Source organism: Halichoerus grypus, chromosome 7 (assembly GCF_964656455.1).
Source record: "Halichoerus grypus chromosome 7, mHalGry1.hap1.1, whole genome shotgun sequence".
Taxonomy (NCBI): Eukaryota; Metazoa; Chordata; class Mammalia; order Carnivora; family Phocidae; genus Halichoerus; species Halichoerus grypus.
In genome coordinates, this window is record NC_135718.1 from 81,174,507 (window position 1) to 81,181,739 (window position 7,233).

General features: G+C 40.8%; 1 pseudogene; it reads left to right on the plus strand.

The window, feature by feature from the left end:
• The first annotated feature begins 1,386 nt into the window (after positions 1-1,386).
• Positions 1,387-3,725, plus strand: LOC118550369 (52 kDa repressor of the inhibitor of the protein kinase pseudogene; annotated as a pseudogene).
• The last annotated feature ends 3,508 nt before the right edge of the window (positions 3,726-7,233 follow it).

Sequence of the window (7,233 nt, forward strand, 5' to 3'; positions counted from 1 at the left end):
CTTATGAGTAGTGTGGTTGACAGCGTATAATGATCTGGGTGGAAACTAGGGTCTTTGGCATGAAATCTTCACCTCAGTACTGTAGACACGTAAATCTCTAAGAAAATTTTGATGACAATTGGTATTGAGCTGAAATGACTCTCTAGTAAATATTTATTCCCTTCTGCCTTATGTGTTCCCAAGGGTGTATTTAACTGTAAACTTAAATGATCATCAATTTCACTTAATAATGCTCTTTATTTAATAAAAATATAATTCTTTCAAAACCAAGAATGAAAAAATAACCAGTTATTAGATTACATGTTGTCTTAGTCTCTTGAGGTTGCTATAACAAAATACCCTCTGGGTAGCTTAAACAACAGACAATATTCTGTCCTACTTCTGGAGACTGGAAAGTCTAAGGTCAGGGTGCCAGCATGGTTGGGTTCTGGTGAAGGTCCTTTTCCTGACTTGCTGATGACCCCTTTTCATTCACATAGTGAGAGAGAGAGAGAGAGAGAGAGAGAATGATCTTTATCTCTTCTTCCTAAAAGGGCATTAATCCTATCATGAGGATAACCATCTTCATGACCTTATCTAAATCTAACTACCCCCCAAAAGTTTTACCCCCAAATACCATCACATTGGGTGTTGAGTCTTCAACATCTTCATTTTGGAGATATGTCAGTGTTCACTCCATAATGCATATTTTATTTTATTTTTTTTTTTAAGATTTTATTTATTTATTCATGAGAGACAGAGAGAGAGACAGAGGCAGAGGGAGAAGCAGGCTCCCCGCTGAGCAGGGAGCCCGATGCGGGACTCGATCCCAGGACCCTGGGATCATGACCTGAGCCGAAGGCAGACGCTTAACCGACTGAGCCACCCAGGCGTCCCCATAATGCATATTTTAAAGAGAGGGCATGTTTCTGAGCAATATTAAATATACATTCAATGTATATTTATTAAGTATCACCTGTTAGAGTTGGATGGGTGTTTATATTAAACAGAGCTCTTTTACTCTTGGGGCTCACAATCTAGCTAGGGCAGAAGACTAAAAAATAATAATATGAGATATATAATAATCAGCAAGCCCTAATTCATTTTCTGTCTCTCTATATAAAATAAGCAGTTTGATATCAAAGTTCGTACCTCATAGTGGAGTGCATGGCTGGATATGTAAGATTGGTAGATATATACAGTGTTGAAAGTCATAGGGAGAGAATTTAGACCAGGGCTGGCAACCTTCCTATAGAAGGCCAGGTACCTCTCGCCCGCCGCCCCTCCCCCCGGCGCGCCGGCCTTGCCCAGCTGTCTGGCCTGGCTCCCCTCCCCCGCCCGACGGGCGGGCGGGCTGCCCCGAGGAGGCGGGGAGGAGAGGGCAGGGCCGCCGGCGGGTGGGCGAAGATGCGGAACGTCTGCGCTGCCCCCAACTGCAGGAGGAAGAGCACGCAGGCGGACCTGGCCTTTTTCAGGTTCCCGCGGGATCTGGTCAGATGCCAGAAGTGGGTAGAGGATTGTAGGAGAGCGGACTTAGAAGATAAAACACCTGATCAACTAAATAATCATTATTGATTATGTGCCAAACACTTTGAGACCTCTATGATCTGTAGAACTAGTCCTTATAGGACAGGTCTTCGAGATAATGCAATACCAACAATATTTGATCTTATCAGTCATTTGAACAATCCACATAGTAGACACAGAAAAAGAATAAAAGAATTGAGTGAAGATGATATCAGGACACTGAAACAGAAAAAAAGTGATGAAACTTCTGAACAGGAACCAAAACACAAAGAAATAAACACCAGCAATGCTCAGAATCCCAGTGCAGAAGAAGGGGGTGAAGAATAGGATGAAGACATTTTGCCTTTAACCCTTGAAGAGAAAGAAAACAAAGAATACTTAAAATCTTTATTTGAAATTTTGATTCTTATGGAAAAACAAAACATACCTCTGGATGGGCATGAAAGTGATGGAATCCCAGAGGGTCTCTTTACTCCGAATAACTTCCAAGGACTGCTGGAGTGCCGGATAAATTCTGGCGAAGAGGTCTGAGAAAGCGCTTTGAGACAACAGCAGTTAACACATTGTTCTGCTCAAAAACACAGCAGAAACAGACGCTAGACATCTGTGAGAGCTGCATTCGGGAGGAGACCCTCAGGGAAATGAGAGACTCCCACTTCTTTTCCATCGTCACTGATGACGTAGTGGACATAGCGGGGGAAGAACACTTGCCTGTGTTGGTGAGGTTTGTTGATGAATCTCATAACCTGAGAGAGGAATTTGTGGGCTTCTTGCCTTATGAAGCTGATGCAGAAATTTTGGCTGTAAAATTTCACGCTATGATAACTGAGAAGTGGGGTTAAACATGGAGTATTGTCGTGGCCAGGCTTACATTGTGTCCAGTGGATTTTCTTCCAAAATGAAAGTCATTGCTTCTAGACTTTTAGAGAAATATCCCCAAGCTGTCTACACACTTTGCTCTCCTGTGCCTTAAATATGTGGTTGGCAAAATCAGTGCCTGTTGTGGGAGTATCTGTTGCGTTAGGAACAATTGAAGAAGTTTGTTCTTTCTTCCATCGATCTCCACAATTGCTTTTGGAGCTTGACAATGTAATTTCTGTCCTCTTTCAGAACAATGAGGAAAAGGGTAAAGAACTGAAGGAAATCTGCCATTCTCAGTGGACAGGCAGGCATGATGCTTTTGAAGTTTTAGTGGACCTCCTACAAGCACTTGTTTTATGTTTAGATGGTATAAATAGTGATACAAATATTAGATGGAATAACTATATAGCTGGTCAGGCTTTTGTACTCTGTAGTGGGGTTACAGATTTTGATTTCATTGTTACCATTGTTGTTCTTAAAAATGTTCTATCTTTTACAAGAGCCTTTGGGAAAAACTTTCAAGGGCAAACTTCTGATGTCTTCTTTGCAGCCAGTAGCTTGACTGCAGTGCTGCATTCACTAAATGAAGTGATGGAAAATATTGAAGTTTATCATGAATTTTGGTTCAAAGAAGCCACAAATTTGGCAACTTGATAAGCTTGATATTCAGATGAAAATCCCTGGGAAATTCCGCAGGGCCCAGCAATGTAACCTGGAATCTCAGCTTACTTCTGAGAGTTACTGTAAAGAAACTCTAAGTGTTCCAACAGTGGAACACATTATTCAGGAACTGAAAGATATATTCTCAGAACAGCACCTCAAAGCTCTTAAATGCTTATCTCTTGTACCCTCTGTCATGGGACAGCTCAAATTTAATACATCGGAGGAGCACCATGCTGACATGTACAGAAGTGACTTGCCCAATCCCGACACACTCTCAGCTGAGCTGCATTGCTGGAGAATCAAGTGGAAACACAGAGGGAAAGATATAGAGCTTCCATCCACCATTTATGAAGCCCTGCATCTACCAGACATCAAGCTTTTTCCTAATGTTTATGCATTGCTGAAAGTCCTATGTATTCTTCCTGTGATGAAGGTTGAGAATGAATGCTATGAAAATGGGTGAAAGCGTCTCAAAGCACACCTGAGGAACACTTTGACAGACCAAAGGTCAAGTAACTTGGCTTTGCTTAACATAAATTTTGATATAAAACATGATCTGGATTTAATGGTGGACACATATATCAAACTCTATACAACTAAATCAGAGCTTCCTACAGATAACTCAGAAACCATTGAAAATACCTAAAAGACTTTTAAAGTAGGCTTTCTCTTATGTTCGATATTTGGAAAAATCTGTAAGAAATTTGAAAACATCTTACAGAAAAGCTGTCACGTGTATGTAGGCCACTTAATCACTGAATATCTTGACCTGTCGACCTCTCATTGAGTACATTAGCCATTGATAATCTGCCTATTTAAATGGCCCCTGTTTAAACTCTCATGCTTTGGAGACATACCTGTTCCAGAAGATAGCATTGAAAGTGCCACATTACAACACTTCTGTGGGATCTCTGCTAATGGCACTTGGGAATTGTGTTAGTTAAGTCATTTTAGATAAAACATTTATTGTCACGGGATCCAATTGTCTGGTATTGAGTTACCAGTTCTTAGAAGATAAAGATTTTGAAGAGGTATGGGAGGAAGGAGTACATTTAATAAAATGTTACAATGAAGCTCAGAGTGACCTTTGAATAGTAGGAGTGCTAGTATGTTAAAAATCTGTAATGGACAGTTAAGGGAGTTACCAGAGAGAGAGAGAAACATGTGAGCTTGCCAAGCAAGGGTTGCAGTAGAAATTTTGTCTTTATCAAATAAACTTAAAGGAACAAGTTACAGTTAAAGTTTGAATGGGAGAGCCTGCCATTGTTGTTCCACATTGGATTGTTGTTGTTTACATTCCTTTGTTGAGCCTACATCTTCATAAGCTCTTTAGCAAGTGTATGTAGAACTCCTACATCTTCATAAGCTTTTTAGCAGGTATATGTTGAACACCTCTGTTCATGGTCAAGACAGGATCAGAGGCCATGGATACTGACAACTGATTTGTCTGTTTTCCTCTGTCTTTTTCCATGACTATATCTACTGCTTTGTCTTGATTTATAAACAAAGCCTGGAAAACCTACAAAAATAAGTGTTTTGTGGTTTATCTAGGAATAATACAGAAAATATTGCTGTTATTTTTTGTGAAGAAAATCAATTTTGTATAGTTTATTTCAACCTAAATAAAATGTGAATTTTGTTTAAAAAAAAAAAGGCCAGGTAGTAAGTCTCCTAGATTTGAAGACCATATGGTCCCTGTCACAAGTACTCAAGTTGGTCCTTGCAGCGTAATAACAGTGAAATATGACATAAATTAGTAGGTATGGCTGTGTTCCAATAGAATTACATTTATAAAAACAGTCACAGGGCCAAATTTTGCCCACGGGACATAGTTTGCTGATATCTGCTTTAGACCAAAACTATCTCAGTAAATGCAATGACCAGCTCTTATTACTCGTTACATGAACAATTACCTAGTTTAACTGTGACTCATCTATCCGCCTTCAATTACTTGTTCTTACAATAACCCTTGTGTCCATCAATCTGTGGTCCATGCTCCAAATGTGCTCAACACCTCTTTGTATCTTGGCTGGGGTAAAAGAAAATTTTAGGATAGGGTAAAGTTTATTTTGTTTTTAGACAGAAGAGAAAAATACATGTAGGGGGGGAAAAACAGAAATATAAAATAAAAATTATATGATTGCTAGATCAAATTCCTGGGTGGCCAGAAAGTGTATTAGTCAGGAAACTATCTCATAAGAAGAAATCCAATTAAATTAATGAAAGCCAAATCTAAAAAAAAAAAAAAAAAAAAAAGAAAAAGTAAGAAATATTTTGACTCACAATTTATAGTCATGAAAAGAATTGAGGTTTTGCCAATTAAGAAAATGGAAGAACGATGCTAATAAAGAATTGGGAATGTCAGCCAGAAAGTGGGACTGCACTAGAATGAGAATAAGGATCGAGTAAAGAAGAACCAACAGACGCCCATATTGGCTGACATCCTGCCCATATGTGCTGTGGTAGTTGCCAACATATTTAAATGTTTTTATACTCTTGGCAAAAGAAAAAAAACTAGTGCTTTTTCCCAGTCTGTCAAGGTCCCTTTGTTGCTAAAACCTCCCTACATTCTCTGTAAGAAGCCCCTGACCCTCCATGACCCGTCAGTTCAGGCTCTTGTGAAACAGGGGCTCAGGGCCCGCGGCTCCAGGTCTGCATTCTGTACCCTCAGCACAGAGCCTGTGGTGTGTTGAGGAATACCTGGGAGAAGCCGTATGCAGAGATCAAGTGTGGCTGTGCCTCAGGGACAGTCACTCACTCACCTGGCTAATGGGGTGGAGGTGGGGGGTCGTGAAACAAAGGCCAAGTGTTAAGTAGAAAGCCGAATTTAGGAAAACAAGCTGTGTAGACAGTTCCCAGAAATGGGATCACAGGGATTAGGGGAAAGCTAGATGAGAACTAGTAACAGGTGTGTGTGTGTGTGTGTGTGTGTGTGTGTGTGTGTGTGTTGGGGGGGAATATAGACAACTTTTAAGGCTGCAGTCTGGGATCACTGATTCCTTCCTGGCTCCTGTGGGGTTCTGATCAATGGGGCCTATATAAAGGGATCTGAAACTACATCTGTCAAAGCCAACCAAGATGCATTAGGTGCTTGCTCCCTAGGGAATATTAAATAACCAGTATGTTTTCCCCTTATCCACAAACTTCAGCCCCCTCTCCCCAGGGAGTTAGGGCAGTTTTGTTAAAATTATAAAAAGACACTCCTTCTGGGAGAACCAAAAACCAAAAATCATCCTCGTCCAGAAAACCTAGAGAAGTGTCCCGCTGCTCTCAGCTGGACCAAGAAGCCAAGGACTTGGAAACCTCAGTACCGTTCAGATCAAAAGGCTTGCCTGTCATCACTGCCCACCCCATCCCAAGACCTCGTGCAAGCATTTCTGTGCAGGACACAGCCCACACCTTTATCCACAGTGACTCTGATGAGCCACATTTTATTCATAGCATTCAATGTTTGGCTGTGTTGATTACAGTAATTGGTTATCTTGGCATAGAATAATCCAGCCTGGGGCGCCTGGGTGGCTCAGTCGTTAAGCGTCTGCCTTCGGCTCAGGTCATGATCCCAGCGTCCTGGGATCGAGCCCCACATCGGGCTCTCTGCTCCGCGGGAAGCCTGCTTCTCCTTCTCCCACTCCCCCTGCTTGTGTTCCCTCTCTCGCTGTGTCTCTCTCTGTCAAATAAATAAATAAAATCTTAAAAAAAAAAAAAAAAAAAAAAAAAGAATAATCCAGCCTATGCAGAAGTTATATCTGAGCGACGGGAGAGCAGCTGGGGCAGAATTCACAACCTTGGCATAGCTCATATGTTACTAAGCATACAAAATTACTCATCTTGTCCTCATTTGTTTCCTGGTGTTCTTAGTTTCACCCTCAAAATACGCTTTGGGCAGAGAGGTTTCAAACTTATGTTAAAGCTGAAAATCTTTCACTCTATCATTTCTTCCTTGTGGTCATTTGTTTGCACTCTCATGGAGACTGGCTTTCCTCTGCTCCTACGTACTGCTTTCATAAATCTCCTGGACCGTAATCACACTTCATCTTGTTCCCTTGTGTATGCCCTTCACTGTAAGCTTCTTTCCTCCAAAAGTTAACGAAGTTTTCATATATATATACACAATACAAGGAGAATGAATTATTTATGAGTTTGGATTGCCTAAGATTACAGCTATCATACGCAGTCATTGCAATCTTAAAATTATTAGGGGGA